Below are 23,495 nucleotides of genomic sequence, written 5' to 3'. Positions count from 1 at the left end.
AGGCTCCTCTGTCCATGGAATTCTCCAGGCAAGAATACGGGAGTGGGTAGCCATTCCCTTCTCCAGGAGATCTTCCCGACCCAGGGATCGAATCCAGGTCTCCGGCATTGCCAGCAGATTCTTTACCGTCTGTGCCATCTAGTCTTTCAAGGTAAAGTGTTGCTCAGTCATTAGGCTTCCCTGGTAGCCCAGTTGGTAAAGAATTTGCCTGCAATATGAATTCCCAGAGAGACCTGGGTTCAATCCTTGGGTTGGGAAGATTCCCTGGAGGAGGGCATGGCAATCTACTCCAGTATTCTTGCCTGGAGAGTCCCCATGAACAGAGGAGCCTAGTGGGCTACAGTCTGTGGGGTCGCCAAGAGTCGGACACGACTGAGTGACTAAGCACACTCACACACAACCATACAGAGTTGTTTTGATTCTCTGGTTCAGTGAGATCATGTAGGTAAAGGGATTTGCAAATTGAAAATACTGTGCACAAAGACTTGGTCTTTTTTTTTTCCCCTTTGACTGCGTCACAAGGCATGTGGGATCTTAGCTCCCCAACCAGGGACTGAAACTTTACCCCCTGCAGTAGAAGCACAGTCTCTTAACCACTGGACTGCCAGGGAAGCCCAAGATTTGGTGCTCTAAGTGGCTGAGGTACCAAGTGACTTATCTCACAGCAAAGTCCAAAGGCTGCTCTGGTTGATTTTTGTTTCTAAAGGTTCTTCATTGTTAGTGTCATCCTCAAGGTCCCCGTCTTCATAGAGCAGCCAAGTGCCATCTCCCATAGGAAGCCTCCCTTCAGGTGATCCAGCCAGTACCTAGTGTACAGGTACTTCAGAGCCTGCTATTGTTACCCATCTAATCCCTGGGGTACTCTCATCCACCCCCATTAGGTTGCCATGGTGGTGCAGACTTGGAATCACACAAAACATCAATCAAATCAAATCCCACCTCTGCAACTTACTAGCCATGTGACTTTGGGCAAGTCCCTTAAGCTTCCTGCCATCACTTTCTTCATCTAGAAAGCAAGGATATAACAATAAGGGAACACGTCCATGATACTGCAGGTTCATTCAAGACCATTGAGATAAAGCAGATATCATAATAAAGTGAGTCACATGAATTTTTTTGGATTCCCCAATGCATATAAAAATTTTATTTACACTATACTGTAGCCTATTAAGTGTGCAATAGAATTGTCTAAAAAAATGTACATATCCTAATTTAAGAATACTTTCCTGCTTAAAAAAAAAAAAAGCCCACTAACCATCATCTAAGGGCTTCCCTAATGGCTCAGATTGTAAAGAATCTGCCTGCAATGTAGGAGGCCCAGTTTCAGTCCCTGGATCAGGAAGAACCCCTGCAGAAGGGAACGGCCACCCACTCCAGTATTCTTGCCGGGAGAATTTCATGAACAGAGGAACCTGGCAGGCTACAGTCCATGGAGTCTCAAAGAGTCAGACACAACTGAGCGACTAACACACACAGCCATCATCTGAGGCTTCAGCAAGCTACAATAGTGACATCAAACTTTGCTGGTCACCAATCACCATAACCAGAGAAGGCAATGGCACCCCACTCCAGTACTCTTGCCTGGAAAATCCCATGGACAGAGGAGCCTGGTGGGCTGCAGTCCATGGGGTCACTAAGAGTCAGACACGACTGAGCAACTTCACTTTGACTTTTCACTTTCATGCACTGGAGAAGGAAATGGCAACCCAGTCTGGTGTTCTTGCCTGGAGAATCCCAGGGACGGAGGAGCCTGATGGGCTGGCGTCTATGGGGTCGCACAGAGTCGGACACGACCTAAGTGACTTAGCAATCACCATAACAAATAGAAGAATAAAGAAAAAGGTTGAAATATTCTGAAATTACTAAATGTGACACAAGGCCGGCACATGTTGGAAAAATGGCGCTGATAGACTTCCTCAAGGGTAGGGTTGCCACAAACCTTCAGTCTGTAAAAAGTGCAGTATCCGTGCAGTACCACAAAAGGAGGCCTGGGTGCACCTACTTTTCAGGACTGTTGTAAGCAACGGATGAAAGAACAGGAAGCCTGGTGCACAGGGCAGACACCTGCAAACGGCAACTGTCCCTTTCCCTGGGTCCCTGACCCTTCCTGCGCCCACGTGCCTGGCTCGGCGCTGGGTCAGCGTCTACACTCACTCTCTGCAGCCCAATCTCCTTGCGGCCCGGCATCTCAAAGGAAGGCGCCCTCTCGGCTTTCCCATCTCCCTGGCAACGAGGGAGCGGCTTTCAGGGGGCTGGGCCAAGGTCCAGTGAGAGCCAATGAAAGCGCGGGGAGGCCACAAGAAGCCAATGGGTTTGAGGTGGGGTGGGGTCGGCCTCTTTGGATGCCCAGCGCGGGGCTCCCAGCTGCGCTGTCCAGGCGGGTGCGGGCAGGGCACAGGGCCAGCCACCGACTTCCACCCTCTTCCCAGCCTGGGAGAGCACGAATAAATTAGCTATTCTTAGCAGGGCCTGAAAGGGAGCCTATTCTGTCTAACAAGGAAGACAAAGTTTTGTCAGTATGTATTTCTCCAACTCAAATAGTAGAGTGATGTGGGCTAACAAGGAAGACAAAGTTTTATCAGTATCTATTTCTCAAACCCCGGTTCTTCATTGATGGGGCCTGAGCAGGCCCAGGGTGTTGGGTGCCCAAAGGGGCCTCCTGGGCAAAACTCAAGTGGTTTGTGCTCTGCTGGCTTTGGCAAGAAGAAAAGGCCATCTGTGAGAATGGGGCATCTCCTGGGGTGCTGGCAAACAGGAGGCTTCAGTCCTCCCCCGGCTTGGTCCCCGGGGCCTTCGCCTGACAGCACCTCTGGACCAGTCTGAAGTGGGCGGGGCTTCCATTGCCCCCGCAGACCTCACAGCAGACCTCAGCCTCAGCCTGAACCCTGCTAGGGCCCAGTTGCTTCTGTGTCCTCCTCCCCCATCACCCCTGCTCCTGGATTCCTCTGCTCCTCACACATGAGCCCTTCTCTATGTTACTTGCAAGATCTTCAGTGGCTGCTGTTTCTCTCCCTTCCAGCCTTAGCTTCCCTGACCACGCGCCTGCAGGAGATCCCTCCTGCTCATCACTCTCCAGCACATCGTCTAGGTCTCCTTTCTAGGGGTTATCCCAGTATGGAATCACTAATTCATCTGTTTGCTGTCTACTTCCCAGCTAGAGTGACAGCAGTTCCACCAGGCCAGGGACTGGCTGCTTGTTCACTGTGTATCCCAGGACAGAGAGGAGACACTAAAATACATGATGAATGAGTGAATGAGTGAATTCAAAATATAGTTTTGAAGTGTCTCCTGGAACCATTCTTGTTGTTGACAGATGAGCCTGACTGACAGGCTTTTTTCCACATTCACTTGAACAGAGACTTGTTGCGGTGATGGAGCTATGTGGAGTCCTGTATTAAGGGACACTGTGGTCCAAACCCATCTGTATGACTCTCTCACAACTAAAAGGAAGGAGAGGTCCTGCCAATATCTCAGACTTTGGGAATTTTCTATAACTGTGGTGGACAAGCTGCCCAGAACTCCCTGAGTATCTTCCGATATTTTATTAAGTGTAGAGAGTCTACACACTTGTCAAAATAATAACAAAAGTGACTGCTATATACTGAGTGCCTGCTATGTTCCTGTACCAGACATTTCCCTGTCTCTGCTCAGGATATCATAATGAAATGCCACAGACTGAGTGGCTTAAATAAGAGGCATCTTCTTCTCACAGTTTGAGAGACTTGGAAGTCCAAGATCAAGGCGTTAGCAGATTCAGTTCTTGGTAAGGGCCCACTTCTTGGCTAACAGGTGGCCACCTCTTTGCTATGTCCTCACATGGCAGAGAAAGAGCTCTGTTCTCTCCTTGTCTTACAAGGTCACTAATTCCATTGTGGGGTCCCCACCCTCATGATTTCACAGAAACCTAATTATCTACCAAAGGTCCCACCTTCTAATACCATAACATTGGGGTTTAAGGTTTCAATATAAAAATTCAACAAGCACAAACATGCAGTCCATAATATTCCTTACAGAGACTACAGTTTCTACAGAAATAGTACAATGTAAGTGATTAATCTCCTTTAGTAGGTCTCAGAGCATGAGGTGATGCAACTCAGAGTCACAGGGTAAAACTAAAGGTTGGTGGCCTCCCCCTACAGTAAGCTGCCCCCTCAAACCTGGTAGCTCACCCCCAGAGCTAGCAGGAGATCACACAACAGACCCTGGGCTCTGATCTGGCTGATTAACTGATTGTGGAATTTGTGGCTGAAAAAAAAAATTGTCATAAAAATAACATCCATCCTGGATTGGATGGAACCTTTTACCCCAATCATCCCATTTTGGACTTCCTCATTTATTCCTTCATCCCACAAAGGTCTGTTGAGAATTTCCTCTGTGTCTAGGGATACACAGTGAACAAGACAGCAGAAAGTCTCTGGCTCCACAGGTGTATTTCTGAAGTTCAAGGCAAGTGTGTTAGAAGGATCATGCAAGCAGGACCCATATCCCAAGGCTTAACAGGAGCCCAGGGTTTGCTGCTGCTTTGCCCCTAGCATCCCCTGCCTCAGTGCCCACCTTCTCTCCAGCAGCCACCGCTTCCCACACCTCCCCTTCGTTTCTTTATTTGTTTTACCACATCGGAGGGGTTTTTAATGGGAGAAAGGGCCCAGGAATGGGGTTGTTTGAGGACAAGGAAACGAGCCACTTGCTGTGATGAATGTTCTTGAAAAGCAATTTATTTTTTCACGGGTAGCTCGCCGGGCTCAGGAACAAAAGTGCTTTGGCTGCCTATCAAATATTAACAGAGGCGAACTGTTTTCTCGGCGGTTCTCTTTTCCCGCACACGCTCACTTGCGCCTCTCACTAGGCATGACAGAAGTGACATCGAGTTCAAGGGCTCCCTGGGGTCCCCTCCCAAGATAAAGTGGCGGCAGCTTTCATGGGCCATGGGACCCTCTCCCTCCTGCCTACCCTCTCCGCTCTCCATGCATTTGCTTCCAAAAGACGACTGTGCTGCAAATACATTCAGTGGAGTGGGTCCCCAGGAAACCAGAGATCAAGTGGAAACATTGTACATGCTGACCTCAGTTAAGCAAGAGAGGAGATAGGCCTGCTTTCTTTGCCTCTGGACTCTAACCACATTCCCCACCGAAGCAGCCATCCTTACATCTTCCTGGTGTTTTCGGTTCCCTTCCCTCATCAGGAGCAGAATCACTTCCTCCCAAGGATGGGCTCCCAGGCTTTGGAGTGCGTCTGCAGAGAAGACCTCTCAGGTGACTGACACTCGTAACAACTCACTGGGATCCTGCTTTTGCCAAATGATGGTTGTGCCTGGCTGTCTGAGAGAAGCCTCTCCATCCCTGGGAACAGGAGCTAAAGCAACACAGGGCCCTCCCAGGGCCAGGGAAAAGTGACAGTGTCTGAAACTTACCATGATGAGAGCTTGAGTTTTAGCAATAATTCCAGGAAGCCAGAAGTCTCCTGCTAGCCTGCATCTATCGAGGAGGACCAGACCAAACCCTGCCTCTCTCTCCTGCTCCCCTTTGGGCTGACTCCCGCTTTTCCATTTGCTGAAGGAAGTTTCTGAAATTGTCAGAAACAAGAGGCTGTGGAGGGGAACCCTCCACCTGGACAGAATGCAGACTTCCCCATCTAATCATATTGCCCACATGTCCGGAAGAGTGACCTTCCTTCCCCAGCAGACGGTTGGGGTCAGGGACTTGGTTTTGTTTTCCTGAAGGGGGGAGTGAAGTCTCTCAACTCAGTGACTATGGAATAGAAGCTTTTATCTGCTCTTAAAAGAACTTGAGACAAGGAGCAGAGGGTGGGCTCCCTTTTGCCCAGCTTGCCAGCCCCAATTCTGGAGATGGACAGATCTCTGGACTGAGGCCCCCAAATCCAGCTCCCAGCAGTGCTGCAGAGGCAGGGAGTGGAAGGGTCAGGCCTGGACCCTCCTTCTTCCTCTTGAAACTGTTAGCCAGACTGCAAAGAGGGCCTCCCGTGAGCTTGGCCCTGGTATCACCCACTTTCAGAGTCCCCTCCCCTTCAGTGTGGGCTACCCTTGGGGCTAGCTTTTGTCTAGCAGAATGTGATGGCAGTGATGCTTGAACTTCTGAGGCTAAGTCCTAAAAAGCCTTGAAGCTTTTGCCAGGGTCTCCTGGGTGATGCATCTGGAGGTAGCCAGGCCCCATGTAAGAAGTCTGACTCACTCGAGACCACCAGGCTTGGAGGAAGTCTACATAGAGAGGCAATGGGGGCAGACAGCTACCTGGCTGGTCCCCAGCTCTCCCAGCCTTCCCAGCTGGAGTGACAGACACAATGGTGGCACAGTCCTGTATGATGATCCATCTCTGTAGCCTTAGGACTCCAGCTCCGGCCACCATCTCAGGACAACTGCAAGAAAGGCCCCCAAGTGAAAACCACCCAGCTGAGCCCAGTCAACTGATGAAAGAAAATGAGAACTCACTGTTGTAAGCCACTACATTTCGGAGTGTTTTGAAATGCAGCACAAAAGCCCAGGACAGAGATCCTGGCCCGGAGAAGCAAGAGCTTTGCAAGGAATTTCCCAGGCTAGTGGACAATGGTTTCAATCAGTAGCTTTGAACTCAACCAGTAAAGGAATCTTTTGTCTATAGGAAATCATAATTAGAACTCTGATATGTAAAAAAGAAAAAAGTATGGTAGCAGCTCTCTTCTTTAAAAAGTGGGAAGGGCAACCTCTCCTTTTCCCCACCTGACCTGGGCAATGAATGAGACTCCACCTGCCTTCCCAGGCCTCTCTCTCTTTTGCTCTTTTTTCCCAACAAAGAAAAACACCTCACAGCAAGTTTTCTTCAGCCACGTTCCCTGGTCCAGAGGGAATCATGGCAATACCCTGAATCCTGGCAACAGCCTTCTGTACCTTTGAAAACGACATACTCAGGATCTTCTCCTTTCAGCCCCCATGTCCTCTGGCAACACCCTGCCTTCCTTCACCAAAGGACACCAGCAGTCCAACCAGCCCCCAAGATGCTATAACACATTTTCTGCCATGAGATGTTGTTATCAGACTCTGCTTCCAGCTCACCTTTTAGACAGAGAAGAGGCAAACAGATATAATCCCTGTTGTGTCAATGGGGAAACTGAGGCCAAAGATGGTCAAGCTCTCAGTTGAGCAGGAGATTCCTCCAGCCTCAGTCCCAGTCTCTCTACTAACCCTGATTCCTGCAAGCATAAAGGCTGTGGCCCTAGGCCTGAGAGCAGCTGCGGCACATCTTGCTCTTCCAAAGCCAAGCTAAGCTGAACCTCAACTCTTCTCCAGCCTGCTCTCCTCCCTACCTGGCTTGTTCTACTTGATGCTGAAACTCAGCTCCCCGCATAGAGGCAATGACCACGCCCCCACACACTTGGCCACGCCCCCGCACAAACACGGTGTGTCCCTCATCGATCTTGTTCCCTTTTCATCGTTATCGCCAAATCCCCCCTAACTCTGTTTTTCTCATCGTGCTGACTTCTCCTTGGGGAGGGCGAGCACTTGCATAACAAGCACTTGACTCGTCTCCAAAGCCAAGGTTTGTTCCAATGAGTTTGACTTTCAACCTCCCCACGTCTCCTTGAGAAGATGAACCGCGCTTTTGTACCAAAGGACATGCCAGGAATAGCTCCCCCGCAGTGCTCGCGGGAGGGGTAGGGATCGTGAGGAAGAGGCCGCAGCTCAGCTAGACATCTAAAAGGTACCATTAAGATGATGGACGCCTTTTTCCATGGTGCCTTGGGCAAGCCGTTGCGCTTTATTACTCATCTCTTCCGCAGGGAGGTCACGGCATGTCCTGTGCTCTCTGACCAGGATGCACGCTCTGGGGACCACACTCGCATCCTGGGGAAGAGAGGATGCAGGAGCAGAACCTCAGGATATTCTGTCTCTGCATCCTTACCTGGACACAGGGCTTGGGCAGAACAGACCACACTCCTGTGGTCATGTCACAGACACCACCTCTCCCTCACCACAGTCACCACCCCCTGCAAATCAGCAGATTTTCCCAACAGTCTGCAACTTTTCATCACGGGAAAAATCCCACAGGCAAAACCAGATTTCTGACCAACTTAGAAACGTCTGAACACACTCCACAAACAATAGTGATAGTCGCCAATTACCTAGCCATTACAGTGACCAAAGGTTGTCCTGGGCATTTGAGACTCCCTGCAAAGCAGGTTTGGCCATCTCACTTGCCCAGAGTCTAAGGCAAGTTCAGAAAGTTGTTCCTTGGTACTTAACTGGCAGAGCTGGGTTTTGAAATGACCCCTGGCTGGGGGGTGTTCCTATTGGAAGACACTGCCCATGTGACTCAGAGGGTAGGATCTAAGATAGAAACGAGGCTGGACTCAAGGCCTGGGACAAACTGGGTTAGTCTGAGTCAAATAATGGGGATTGGTGGCCTCCCTGCTTCCCAGCCAGCATTCCCTGGCTAACCTCCACCAGGCAGATATGTAGGCTGTAGAACCGGGCAGGTCCTTCAGGAGCATCCAATGGAAGAAAGGGATTCAGGAGCTGACGACCCACTATGCGGTAGGGCCATCATCACAGGAACCTGGTGCTCTCTAGAGAAAGCCCATGGGCGTGGGTTGCCTGACCCATTTCATAGATGGAGAAATAAGGTTTTACCAGAGTCAGAGGACCCATAAGACTTGCAGATATCAAGTCAATCGTATTGAGTCCAAAGTATGCTTTCCTACCACAACCTCAAGCTGCATCTGTGAGGAGAGAGCTTGACTTTTGACTCCAGAGGGTCAAACCACCTGGCTACCCCCTTTTAACCACCACTGGGTACCACTCTCAAAGGGCAGTGAGCAAACGTAATGACATGATTTCCATCTCATCCCTGAATCACTTTCTAGCTCATATGGGATAACATCTGGGTGATTATTACCAAAAAGAACAGTTTCTGATTCCCTCAATGTCCAAATATGGTTTCCACTGCTGTGCTTAAAAAATTCTTTTCCCCTCCTTTGGTATGTTAAACCATCTCTCTGAAATATTATAATGATCTTTGTTGACACCATCGACTAGCTTTTTAAGGTCTTTCTGTGTAAATACAGCAAAGATAAATTTCAGGCCAACTCCCATCTGAATCATTCCAAGCCTGGAATGCTGAGGGGTCTGAGTGAGTGAGCCTTGGCTGTACCTCGAGTCAGGAGGAGGAATACATTACCCTTGACCTTTCTCAGAGGAGCTGAATGGCTGAGCCTGTCCACTGGGAAACAGTCTGATGGGAGAGCCTTTCCTCCTCCCCCACTCTCCCTCCCAGAGCCTGGAAATGGGGAGGCACAGGGTAAGGCTCACCCTTGGTCCGTGTTGACACCTTCAGTTTGCAGCTCACGGCCACCCTTTGTCTGCCCTGCTCTTTGCCCTGGGATGCAGACCCATCTAGACTCCCTGACCCTCTGCCTTCCTATTGGATTTGGTCCTGGGAAGCCCAGCAGAAGATGGGAGGAGATTGAGGGTGGGGTATTCATGCCTCTGAGGCTCCCTCCCAGCAGGTCCACCAGTCTAGCGATCCTTTCCAGGCAGGTTTAGCTGCTCCCTCCTCCCCTTCCCCTGGCCCCTGAATGGTCAAGGGGACTAGCTTCAGGTTGCTGCCCTGGTCTTTGCACAGCCACCCTGATACTAGGAATAGGAGTCACCATTCACAGAGGCTTCTCTAGTCAGTCATTTTGTCTACATGATTGTGCATAGTTCTAAGAGCAGCCCTTTGAGGAAGGCATCCCATGTGTCAGCTGAGGGAGCTAAAGTGGTGGCCGCTAAGCAGCTCGTTCAACGCACTCACTAGTAAATGGGGAAACAGGATTAGAGTCCCTGCTGAGTGGACCATCTTCAGTTGAAACCACAAGAGCAGCTTCCTGGGGCCAGTATGGCAGGGAGCCATACTGCCATATCCCTCCCCACCCCTATGGCAATCCTGGTCCCAGCCCCAGTCTGACCCTCTTCCAAACCCTCCTACTTCAACCCTAGACTCCCGACCAACTGGGTCTTCCCCAAAGACTGGGTCACCCTTGCCCCCTGTCAGTGCCAAAGTTGGGGCCCATCTCTTGGCTAAAATGCTTGCTGTCCAACTCAGAAGCTTCACATTTTGAATTCAAAGGGATTGGAACCAAATGTCCTCAGCCCTGTCCCCACTGTTTCTGGGTCTGAGTCTCATGTGACCATTTAGGTCTCCTCTCGGCACTAACATCTCACCCCTTTCTCTTTACCTCTTGTTTTTCCATTTCCCAAAAGTGTTCACAAGTTTCTGATAGATTAACAAAGAAAGAAATAGAACCCACTGCTTTATAGACAATGAGTAAGAAATGTCATCAGTAGACATAACAGTCAGCATAAACTGCATAACACAATATTGAAATCAGCCCATGAGGGAAAAGGGCATGTGTGCCTGTCTGTTCAGTCACTCAGTCGTGTCTGAATCTTTACAACTCACGGACTGTAGCCCGCCAGGCTCTTCCATCTATGGAATTCTCCAGACAAGAATACTGGAGTCGGTTGCCATGTCCTCCTCCAGGGGATCTTCCGGACCCAGGAATCAAACCTACGTCTCCTGCGTCTCCTGCATGGCAGGCAGATTCTTTACCCACTGAGCTACTGGTAAGCCCTGAGGGAAAAGGTCCAATTGGCCAAAAACTAAAGAAAGAATTAAATCTTCTTCATGAAGCTTAGATTTGCACAATGCACTCAAAAGAAACTAGACTGGGTAGAAACAATGGCTAAAAGCACACATATGTGCACGCACACGCACATGGGCACTCACAACAGCAGAAGGCAAATTATAAAGGGACAAAAGATTAGTTGTAAAATTTTGTTATAAAATTTAAACTTGTTGAAAGAAGTGAAAGTGAAAGTTGTGGAGTGGGTAGCTATTCCCTTCTCCAAGGGACCTCCCCAACCCAGGGATCAAACCCAGGTCTCCCACATTGCAGGTGGATTCTTTACCAGCTGAGCCACCAGGGAAGCCCAAGAATACTGGAATGGGTAGCCTATCCCTTCTCCAGTGGATCTTCCTGACCCAGGGATTGAACGAGGGTCTCCTGCATTGCAGGCAGATTCTTTACCAACTGAGCCATCAGTGTTGGATGAATATAATTTCAGTAAAGTAGCAAAGAAACAATAACAGAAATTATAATTAGACTGTATGAAAACCTAGAATTGAAATGTCATGTATTTGTTCTGAAAACTGGTTTCACAATGAGATTTCATCACTGTTAATGTAATTCTATTAAAACATAAATATTCCAAAGGTTTTAGAATCCAAGTAGCCTCAGTCTTTAAGAGGTGGAGCCAAAATGCCAGAGCCAGAGACACGGATGGACCTAGAGAGTGTCATACAGAGTGAAGCAAGTCAGAAATAAATATTGCATATTAATGCATATATGTGGAATCTAGAAAAATGATAGGGATAATCTTATTTGCAAAACACATAGAGACACAGATGTAAAGAACAAACGTGTGGATACCAAGGTAGGAAGAAGAGGTGGGATGAACTGAAAGATTGGAATTGACATATACACACTGTTGATGTATGTTTGTGTGTTAGTTGCTCAGTCATGCCTGAGTCCTTGCAACTCCATGGTTTGTAGCTTACTAGGCTTCTTTGTCCATGGGATTCTCAGGCAAGAATACAGGAGTGGGTTGCCATTCCCTTTTCCAGGGGATCTTCCCAACCCAAGGATGGAACCCAGGCCTCCCACATTGTGGGCAGATTCTTTACTGTCTGAGCAACCAGGGAGGCCCATACGCTACTGATGAGCATATAAAATAGGTAACTACTGAGAATCTACTGTATAGCACAGGGAACTCTACTCAATGCTCTGTAGTGAACAAAATGGGAAGGAAATGGAAAAAAGAGGGAATATATATATATATATATACACACATAGCTGATTCACTTTGCTGTACAGTAAAAACTAACACAACATTGTAAAGCAACCATACTCCAATAAATTTTTTTAAATGCCAGAGTCAAAAGTGAGGACTTCAGCTTGCTATCTCACTCCCAGTAGGCCCACCAGCACCTTGCCCTGCCATACCTTCAGACCCGAACTTGCATCTCAGCCCATGTTCTCCATCTAGGCCCCACCCCAAGGTCTGACCTCCAGTCTCATTTCCCCTTCAAAGCCTCCTCTCACTCTCTTCCTCCTGATACCAATGAGTTTCCCATGCCTGACTATGAGTGGAGTGCTCTCTCAGGGTCTCCCTGCCCACCTGCCCAGGCCCAGACAAGCCCCAGAGACCCCTAAGTGATGTTAGCCCAGGAAACTTGATTCCCACCGACAGCACTGCAGCCTACCATTCATAACGCCCCGCCTTAGAAGCCTCCTGGACCTCACGCGAACTAGATTCACAGATTCCCATCCTGAGCACTAGGAACCGGGCAGACTCACTGAGAATATCAACCACGGCAGAGCTAAGTGTCTCAGGTACCTGCCAAATGTTGGATAATCTGAAGTATATCACATGTGTTATTTCCAAACCTAGCAATCCTGCAGGGCAAGCATTAACCCCTTCTTTTGGAGAGATAATGGGCTCAGAAAGATTGAACAACTTAGCCAAGGTCACCCCATTTTTAAAAGGTGGAGGTGTAATTGGAACCCATACCTCCCTGGACTCTGAAGTCCACCATGGTCTCCACTCCGGGGGTGTTCTCCACCCTGCTGAGAACAATCAGTGAAGTAGAGAGACAGAAAATAAACATCTGTAAGAAGGCTTAGAGAGCTGCCAAGCAGTGAGGAACTGGGGTGCAGAGACTGTGAGCAGAGGGGAGCCCAGAGCGGTGACCCCAGCATGGGGCCACTTTCCTCTAGAGGATCCTGAGAAAGTGAGAACACAAATGAGAGCCTGAACCACAATTCCTAGGGATCTAGGACAAACTTTGAAATTTAGGGCCTACTAAGCATGTCCTGGTAAACATCCCAGACTTTCAGTTGAGACCCAAAAGCTACACCCTATGAGTAAGAGTAAACAACTCATACTGTATCTGAAGCCCAAGATTGGACTGGATTAAAGTGATCTGGGATGCTGGAGCCCCTAGCCTCAAAGGCTGCCATAAGCAAACATAAATCTTTTCTTAAAAAATGTAACATCATCCAAGATGAAAAAGCTCTAGAAATCTGCCATACCTGTAATTAACAATAATGTATCATACACTTAAAAATTTGTTTAAAGGATATATCTGATGTTAAGTGTTCTTACCACTAATGCATTTTTTAAAAATTGTAACATCATCCAAACTCTCAAATGAACACTGTTTAAAATATAATGTTTGGCATGCAATCAAAAATAAGGAGGTACTTGAAAAGGATAGATGACATGACCAAGATCTTGGAGAAGAAAATAGACAATAAAAATAGCAGGCCCAAGGAGTTCCACATATTGGAGTTAACAGGCACAGACTTGAAATTCTTGCTTAATACACTCAAGGAAACAAAAGATAAGTTTAAAATTTCAGCAGAAAACATAAGCTATAAAAAAATTCAAATTCTGCAACTGAAACAAAAAAGGACATTGAGAACACAATGGATACATTTAAGAGCTAATTAGGCCTGGCTGCAGAGAGGATTAATGACCTGGAAAGTACAACAAAAGGAAATATCCAGAGGAAAGCTCAAGGAAACAAAAGGACAGGACAAATCAAAAAACATCTAGGAGACATCTAAGATACAGTGATGATTCCAGACTTATCACTGAAATTCAAATAGCAGAGAAGAGGAAAATGGAGGAGATCCTTCTGAAAAGAGAGGATCTTAGAATTTCCCTATATGTGAACACTTCCCATTTAATCCATCCTAAATAATTCAAATTTCTGGATTCTTTTGTCTTTACTTTCCCTATTCTATTTCCCATCATCTTTTGTTCCTAACTGGTACTTTTTGAGATGAATTATGGTTCAGATGTTGGCCACATGCAGCATTAGTGAATTAGAAGGCAACATTTTCTGGGAACTCTGAAAAACAATGGTCTTTCCTCCACTGAACAGTAGAATGTGAGATCTGGAACTGCTGCAAATAGTTTGTGAGCATAAAAGAGTAGTCTTGGGAGGAAGATAACACCACAGACATAGAGAAAGTGGGTTATTCCCTCATTAGATGACTTAGTTAAGGCATGCCTGAAACCAACAACTCACACACACACACACCACACACGTCTGTCTGATTATTTCGGGTAATAAATTCCTTTTAAGCCAGTTTGTATCAGTTTGTGGACACTTACAACCAAAGTTACAAAAATGATATAAAATGTTGGAAGTAAAACTACTCTCCAGAAAATTTGAAATGAAATCTTTCTTGAAGTGTATCAAGAGTCTCTTGCAACCACTCCAATATTTAGTATTGCCATTTTGAATTCTGTTTCTGATAGGCAAAACAATAATATTTTTTCTTTAGTTCAGATTTTCCCAGCTCTAATTTTCAGTGAAGTGGATTTTGTTGATAAACATTTGAATGTCCTCAGTTGTGTATTGTCACTTTGTGGCTGTGACTTCCTTAGACCTTAGATTTCCATCTTTTCCCCTTGCTTCCATTATTCAATTTACCAGCTGAAAGCCAAACACTGTGGTGCATGGGGCAGGAACCCCGGAATCGAATGGACAGATCTATGTCCTGGAGAGACTGACCCTTTAGTAATGATGGACAAACAAGGATGCAAACATCTGGACCAAAAGACTGCTGACAACTCTGTAGAAGGAGATACAGGTTATGCTTACTAGGACTTCTACACTTTATCCCAAATAACTTTATTTGGAATAACTTCCACTACTTAATCTTAAGCTTTCTTTGTATCTGCTTTTCCTTTACTTATTTTATTCCTCTCTTTCTCTGGCTTCATTATATTGATTGAATTTTCATTGTTTCTATGTTCAACCAAGTTTAAAAGTTATACATTCTATTTCTAATCTTTTACATTTACTGTCTTTTACATGCATCTTTTACATTTATCATCATTTACCTGCATCATCAACTCAATGGACATGAGTTTGATCAAACTCCAGGAGACAGTGAAGGACAGGGAAGCCTGGCATGCTGCAGTCCATGCGGTCACAAAGAGTCGGACCTGACTGAGCAACTGAACTGAACTGGATGCTAATCCACTGTATTTTTTTTAATTGGAGCATAATGCTTTGCAATGTTGTGTTAGTTTCTGCTATACAACAATATACATCAGCTATATGTATACATATATCCCCTCCCTCCTGCCCACACCCCTATCCCACCCTTGTAAGTCATCACAGAACACCAGGCTGAGCTCCCTGTGCTTTACAGCAGCTTCCCACTAGCTGTCTATTTTACACATGATAGTGTGTATATGTGAGTGCTATTCTCTCAATTTGTCCCACTCTCTCCTTCTCCCACTGTGTCCACAAGTCCATTCTCTGTACCTGCACCTCTGTTCCTGCCCTGCAAATACATTCTTTAGTACCATTCTTCTAGATTCCACATATATGCATTAATATATGAAATTTGTTTTTCTCTTTCTGACTTACTTCACTCTGTCTGACAGACTCTAGTTTCATCCACATCACCACAAATGACCCAATTCCATTTCCTTTTATGGCTGAGTAATACTCCACTGTGTATTCGTACCATATTTTCTTTATCCATTCATCTGCTGATGGTTGCTTCTAGGTCCTGGCTATTGTAAATAGTGCTGCAATAAACACTGGGGTACGTGTGTCTCTTTGAATTATGGTTTCCTCAGGGTATATTCCCAGCAGTGGGATTGCTGTGTCATATGCTAGTTTAATTTTTAGCTTTTGCAGGAACTTTAATACTTTTCTCCATAATCGTTATAACAATTTACATTCCCACAACAGTGTAGGAAGATTCCTTTTCTCTACACCCTCTCTGGGATTTATTATTGTCTGTAGGTGTTTTTATGATGGCCATTCTAACAAGTGTGAGGAGATATCTCATTATAGTTTTGATTTGTATTTCTCTGATAACGATCAGTGTTGAGCATCTTTTCAAGTGTTGGCCATCTATATGTCTTCTTTGGAGAAATGTCTGCTCAATAACACACTGTATATTAAGAGCCATGTTGCTAAGTCGATTCATTCGTGTCCGACTCTGTGCAACCCCATAGACGGCAGCCCACCAGGCTCCCCCATCCCTGGGATTCTCCAGGCAAGAACACTGGAGTGGGTTGCCATTTCCTTCTCCAATGCATGAAAGTGAAAAGTGAAAGTGAAGTCGCTCAGTCGTGTCCAACCCTTAGCGACCCCATGGACTGAAGCCTACCAGGCTCCTCTGTCCATGGGATTTTCCAGGCAAAAGTACTGGAGTGGGGTGCCATTTCCCCATACCTAAGGCTTAATCAGCATCTTTATTCTTCAGCCAACTATTACATGGAGTTTACAATTATTTAACTTCAATCACCCTGGAGGAGGGCAGGGCCACCCTCTCCAGTATTCTTGCCTGGAGAATCCCATGGACAGAGGAGCCTGGTGGGCTACGGTCTATAGGGTCGCAAAGAGTTGGATGTGACTGAAGCAACTTCTCACACACACACAACTTCAATCAGCCAATGAACACTTATCATGTTATTGCTGTATACTGATTCACTTCCACTTCATTTTTAAGCCCTCTCTACAATAAATGCTTATGTGGATTTACCAACATGCTTAGAATTTCTTTGCTTAGTTTGTTACTTTCATACACCCCTTCTTCTGGACTCAATTTTCTTGTTACTGAGAAGATACCTTATCAAATATTTGCTGGGAGGCTGTGAGTAATAAACATGTTGAAAACTGTCTTATTTCACCGTCATTCATGAATGATTGCTCACCTAGGCATCAGTGATCAAATTGATAGTTCGTTTTTCTCCAGGTGTGTGACGACGTTATCCCATTGTCTCCTGGCATCAGTCATTTCTTCTCGGTGGTCCACCGTCAGCCTAATTAGCATTCTTGTTTCACTTCTTTATCTCCTTGCCTGCCGTGTTTGCAGTTTTATATTGATGTGCCTAGGTGTCGATTTCTTTTTATTTCAGTTTTTGGAACTTGATGTGTTTCTTCAGTCTTTCTTCACTACTTCCTTCTCCTGGAGAGAATACGTATCTGGAACATTTCATTCTGTCTTCCAATCTCTTAACATCACTGTTACATTTTTCTTCTTCTTATCTCTTTCTGTTTTCTCAGAACTTTCTACCATCTCCCTACTTCTCTCTGTGTAAATGAGAGATATTGAGTTGTGAATATTATTAATACACTTTCATTTCTCAAGATCTATTTGGTTATTGTTCACTTGTCTCACTTTATGATTGTTTTTCTTATTTTATCTTTTTAAATGTTTTGATCATACTTTTTACAGTCTCCTTGTTTAATTCTAGATTATTCAGCTATTTCTAGTTCTTAGAGTAGGAATCTTCTCTTAATTGACTCTTCAGGGCTATTTTAACTGTAAGGGACAGAAAATCCCACATAAAACAGACCTAAGTAAAAGTAAGTTAACTGGCTCATATAACTGAAAAGTCTGGGTTATCCTGGCTTTAGTCACAATTTGACTCAGGGCTGAAGCTAATTTCTCTTTTTTTCTATTTCTTGGACCCACTTCTGTTTCGGCTCTATTCTCAGATGTATCATTCCTCATGAGTGACAGGAGAGCTGCCTGCAGCAGGCCAGCAAGAGAAAACGTTTGCTCACATAACTCCTATCAGAGCCCTAGGTTGCCTCTGGTTGGTCCAGCTTAGATAGTTTGCCCATATCGACACCCTTGACTGTGGTCATGGGAAGGAGAAACATGGGTTAGCTCGGCCTGGGGTGGAGCCCCAGGAGCCCACCTTGTACTGAGGAAAGGCTGTTGGAGGAAGACAGGATAATAGATGCTGGGAGGAGTGGTGTGTGGATGAGAGAGAGTATGTGTGTGTTAGTCGCTCAATCATGTCCAGCTCTTTGTGACCCGATGCTCTGTAGCCCGCCAGGCTCTTCTGTCCATGGAATTCTCCAGACATGAATACTGGAGTGGCTTGCCATTTCATTCTCCAGGGGATCTCCCCGACCCAGGAACTGAACCCAGTTCTTCTTCATTGCAGGCAGATTTTTTTACCATCTGAGCCACCAGGGAAACCCTTGGGTGAGAGTAAGTTTCATTAATTGCTAAAAGACTAAGTGAATTTGGTCTGACTTTTATCTGATTCACAAGTTTGCCTTCTGCACGTGCCCTTACACACACATGATACACGCACATGCACATACCTAGAGCTAACTGCTCCCCCAGCCCAACAGCTCCATCTCCTGTCTTGGCAGATGCAAGTCCAGCCCAGAAAGCTCCTTTCCCAGTGGTTCTCACTGCAGCACTGAGCCTGAATCTCTCTGGCTGGATTAGACCCAAGGCCTTTCCCTGAACTCAACACGGTCAGTTTGTCTGGCCATGTCTGGGTGACATCCTTTCCCTCCATCCAGGGACAGGGGCAGCCCCACAGAGCTGCATAGTCTGAGAATAGAGGAGGGGTGGCCCCTAGGGAAGGTGGAGCTTTTACCCCCAGAGAAGTGGGATGGATGCTGTCAAATGGAAAAAGGAGCTGTCCTCTTCAAAGAGAAACCCACCAATTCCCAAAGCCATCCCATTCCCATTGGGCAGATTGGCTTGCCATGCCCTGCCTCCCTAGCCTCACCATGCCATGGACACTTTACAATTTCTCTAGTACTGAGAGAGTCAGTTCCTAGGTAGGTTGATAAGAAGTCCAGGGTTCCCAAGGAGGAGAAACATGTCCTTGAGCAAGATACATTAGGTTGATAAGAAGTCCAGCGTTCCTGAGGAGAAAGGAGTCCAGAGCCCTCAAGAAGGGGAAAGGGGCTCGGGGCTCTCAAGGAGAAAAGGACAAACAAATTCTTTTCTACACTCCTTTGTCTTAGTCAATATAACATAGCCCAGTTGGTAAAGAATCCGCCTGCCATACAGGAGACCCCAGTTCAAATCCTGGGTCGGGAAGATCTGCTGGAAAAGGGATAGGCTACCCACTCCAGTATTCTTGGGCTTCCCTTGTGGCTCAGCTGGTAAAGAATCTGCCTGCGATGCAGGAGACCTGGGTTTGATCCCTGGGTTGGGAAGATCCCCTGGAGAAGGGAAAGGTTACTGACTCCAGTATTCTGGCCTGGAGAATTCCATACAGTCCATGGGGTGGCAAAGAGTTGGACAGGACTGAGCATCTTTCACTTTTCAGCCAATATGACAATGTATCTTGCTTGAGGACATGTTTCCCCTTAACAAGAACCTTCTGACTAATCCTGTCATCTTAAAATGTATATTATGGGAGTGTGTCTGGTAAGATCTTTCTACTGTTCTTTCTAATCTTGTTAATTTAAGATGTATGTTGTGGGAGTGGGTCTGAAAAAAGTATATAAGACCTTGATAAGACTAGCTGGGGGCAGGCATTCTCTGCCCCCCTTCTGATGTCTATGTCAGAAACTTTCTCTGTCCCTTTTTTTACTTTAATGAAACTCTGCTACACAAAAGCTCTTGAGTGATCAAGCCTGGTCCCTGGTCCCGAAGCTAAATCTTCTTTGAAGATCATGAAACAACATCATTCACTGTAAGCTGTCAGTATACCCCATCCATAGATTTACTTGGGAGCATTTCTCTAATTTCAGCCTGAGCCACCATCTAGGGTGGTGAGCTTCAAATGTGTTACTCCCCCTCCAACTTTGTGGGTCCCTGGGATCAACAATTCTCATTTGTGCATCTTTAGAAATTCCTAGTCTAGAACACAAAATAGCTTCCATATCCCTCTGATCAAACACCTTAACGTCTTCAGGCCTCAGCAAGCCCCTCCTTTCCCAAGATGAGCCCACAGTGTACAGACCACACTCACCTCTGTGACCCGGCCCCTTCCTGTGTGGTTGGACAGACTCTTGCTGGTCCCAGCCCTGTCACTCAGAAGCGGTGAGACCTTTGGTGAATCACCTGACTTCTCTAAGTCCCACACCTTCAATGTCAGCATGAAGATACTCATCTGCAAGGTCAGGGGAGGACCCACTGATGGCACTGCTGGCAGGGCAGCCCAGGCACGCTGCCTGGCTCAAGGTTAGCCCTCTGAGTGGAAGGGCCTCCTTCTCTCCTCCCAGTGAGCCTGCCTTCTTGCTCAAGGACTGGCCAGTCCTTGACCTCCAGCTTTAATAGCCACATGTATTTGAATCAATATAACTGCCCATCTGACCTTTGATCTCTGACCTGTGAAGCCTGCTCCTCCTCTGTGGGATTTCCCTGTTGGCCCATCTCCTCCTGTGACCCCTGAACCATGAACCCCAGGCCTGGGTGCAGCCGCCCCAGAACAGGGTTGGGGTAGAAGCAGGAGAGGAGGACAGGTGATGTGGAGGAGACGATGGAGGTCCCGCCAGGATGTCATCTGGAGGGATCACCTGTGGCTTCCATGTTGTCACAAAGCAAACAGAAGTGAGCTTTCTGTTTCACAATCCAGGCAGCTCATTTCGTGGGCCTTTGACAGTTCTTTCATGTCCCTGACAGTGACGAGCTTTTCCCCCAGGAAGTTAGAAGGACGGCCAAGCCCCATGGCCCCTCACCCGGTGACGTCACGTGGCACACCCACCTGATGACACTCTGCAGCCGCTTGTCCTGTGTGAGCAGGGGGTGCTGAGCCCCATCCCCACCACCTCCTCTTCCTGCCTCCCTGGGGCCCCAACCCCTGGGTCCTCTGCTCACAGAGGGCTCCTCACTCAGCCTCTCTTGGGCAATCTTTCCAGTTTTCAGTGAACAATTTCTCCTCACAAGAGTCCTTCTTGGGGCGCAGGAGAGGGTGTAGGTGGGTGTCACCCTCTTGCTATGGTTTGAAGCACAGCCCACACACTCCTGGTTTGCCAGTGGGACCCTGAGACTATCCTTTGGTTTGGGGCTCATTAGTGTAGCTAATGTTTACTTCCTTCTCCTCTCCTGCCTACCCCTCCCCCTGACTGCCCCCTGCCTCCCCCTGCCTTCCCTCCCCTTCCAACTCCTCCTTCCTTCTCCTTCCCCTGCCTCCTCCTCCAGGGACCATGTCTGGTGACAGTCCCTCTGAGAAAGCTGTGATCAACCCCATGGGGAGGGGGTTGTGATGGGGGTTGAGCTCCTGTCTGACCCTTTCCTGTCCCTCACCTGCTCCTGCTGCACCGTCCTCTCCTGTTTACAGAGCAGAACCAGAGTTTGGAGGCAGAAAGAGCCCTTCTAATGGTTACAGACCTTCGCTGTGAAGCCTCAGCAGTTTTGCCCTGCTCCAAGCCTCTGCTTCCTTACCCGGGGAGCAAGGACACTAATGCCCACCTACACAGCTGTGGTGAGGGTTAAACGAGAAGGTGCCAAGGGGTGATTTCCAGTCCGTCATCATCGCAGCTCACGTTCACGACATGTTGACCACATGCGGGGCACACGGAACGCAGATGAACTCATCCAACCTGCACCACAAAATCCCACAAGGCGCCCATCCTCCACATGGAGAGATCACTGTACAGAGAAGTCCAGTAACCGCACAGGGAAACACAGCTGTTTGGGAGCCCAGGTGTCTGCCCCTTCCCTCCAGGAGGAAGTCGCCCCCGCTTCTCCGAGACACAAGTTCTGGTCTCCCATCGCCCTGCTGGTGGTCAGTCATCCCAGTCCCCACTACCCTTGGTCACACTGCTCAGGGGGATGCCCACTCCCCAAGCCCCTCTCGCACTGGCCTTTGGGTGCCTCAGGACCCAGGCCTCCTCTGATTGGGCAAGAGATTGTGTTTCTGAGAAGATGGTGTCATAGTCAGGGCTGGGACGGGGCCAAACAGTGGCTCTTGGCCTCGTGTCCCAGGCCGGCAGCTCTCATCATGGGGTGGGTGGTGAGGGGACGCTGGGCACAGGTGCTCCCGGGAACACGTGGAAGGAGGGGCACCCGCAGGCAAAGGGCTGAGGAAGAAGGTGGCCGTTGTCTCCTCCTCCATCTCTGAGAACAATTCCCCTTTTGAGCTTCTTGGCTGGGAGAGTTGAGAGGTTCTTTCTCCAAGGCTTCTTCTTGACAGGTTGATTTATCTGTTTCGGTAACTCGGTCTTCCTGAGAAAGAGAGGCTGTGCGCCAGGGCCGGTGTAGGGGCCCACCTGGGGGCAGAGGAGGGCCCGGCCCCGGCCCCATGCAGCCTCAGACCCTCAGGCCACCTCCCTGCCCCCTGCTCCTGAGCGAGGGGAGGGGGACCAGCCCGGGAACCAAGGAGAGCGTGAGACCCATGGCAGAGTTTGGGTTCCTCCTGCTGTCTGCCTGGACTCTGCTGCCCAAGGCAGGCGCTGGACCCATTTTCTGGATGGGAAACTGCTGCCTGAGGACGCGGTGAGCATGAGACAGAGATCAGATTGATGCTGAGCTCAGCGCCTCCACTGCAGCCCCCAGGCACCCGAGCAAAGGACTCTGAGCCCCAAGGGCAAGGTGGGATGCTGGACCCGGGCCGAGGCAAGTGTGGCCTCCCCAGATGGGGTGAGACCACGGGGTGAGACCACAGGCTGGCAGCCTTCTGGGGCCCCCCCCTCTCTGTCTCCCAACAGGAGAGCCCATTGCCAGTCTGTGCTGGGCTGTGCCCCACTGGTACCCACAGCCCCAGCACAAACCCCCGCCCACCTGGTGTCTCCCCTTCAGACTGCCCCCTCCTCCCGGTGGGGACCCAGGACACAAGCAGGGAGAGAGGGAAGGGTTAGGAGGGAACCCCCAGAGGGAGGCTCAGGAAGCCTGAGGCCATTGAGAAAATCTACAAGGCAACCTGTGCTTGGAAATCCTAGTGGAAATGAAGCACAAAGTCAGGCCCCAAGAGCAGTTTCTTTCCTGGGCAAGGAGACTGCATTCATCAGCCGACACAGCGTGGTCCTAGACCTGCAAGGGTGAGGTGGGACAGAGGGGAGTGGCAATGAGTCCGGGACTGAACTGGGGCTCTGAAGCCTGAACAATACAGACCACCCTAGCCCTGAGCCTCTGGGTATTCATTGCTCCCTGCTGAGCCCTGTTCCCCACCTCTGTAAAGGGGGTGCTAGTGATGTTGGGTCAACCAAAATGGAACTTGGGTACACCCTCTGCTGTATTTCATGTGTCCCCACAAATCACCCCAGGCCCCTCTGAGAGCAAGCTAGGAATTTGTCATTAGAAATGAAACACTATGGAAAGTGGTGCTTGCGTGCTCAGTCGTGTCCGACTCATCGTGACCCCGTGGACTGTAGCCCGACAGACTCCTCCCTCCATGGGATTCTCCAGGCAAGAGTACTGGAGTGGGTTGCCATTTCCTTCTCCAGGGGATCTTCCCGACCCAGGGATCGAACCCACCTCTCCTGCACTGGCAGGCAGATTCTTTACCACTGCGCCACCTGGGAAACCCATGGAAGGTGGTGGTAGGGGGGTGATAAATGAGGAATTTGGGATTAACAAATACACATCTCTGTATATAATATAGATAACCAACAAGGACCTACTGTGGAGTACAGGGAAGTCTACTCAATATTTTGTAACAGCTTATAATGGAAAAGAATATGAAAAAGAATATGTATGTATGTATGTAACTGGACTAC

General features: G+C 48.1%; 1 long non-coding RNA gene across 1 annotated transcript; it reads right to left on the bottom strand.

Moving 5' to 3' along the window:
• Positions 1-975: 975 nt before the first annotated feature.
• LOC120854711 lies at positions 976-15,281 on the bottom strand. Its single transcript, XR_005719046.1, has 3 exons — positions 15,200-15,281; positions 9,949-9,955; positions 976-987 (listed from the first exon to the last, which is right to left on the bottom strand). It is a non-coding gene; the product is annotated as an uncharacterized LOC120854711 (long non-coding RNA).
• Positions 15,282-23,495: the final 8,214 nt, after the last annotated feature.

Source organism: Oryx dammah, unplaced genomic scaffold, assembly GCF_014754425.2.
Source record: "Oryx dammah isolate SB20612 unplaced genomic scaffold, SCBI_Odam_1.1 HiC_scaffold_27, whole genome shotgun sequence".
NCBI classification, from domain to species: domain Eukaryota; kingdom Metazoa; phylum Chordata; class Mammalia; order Artiodactyla; family Bovidae; genus Oryx; species Oryx dammah.
Note: the sequence above shows the minus strand (reverse complement) of the source record. Positions and strands in the feature narration are given on the sequence as shown.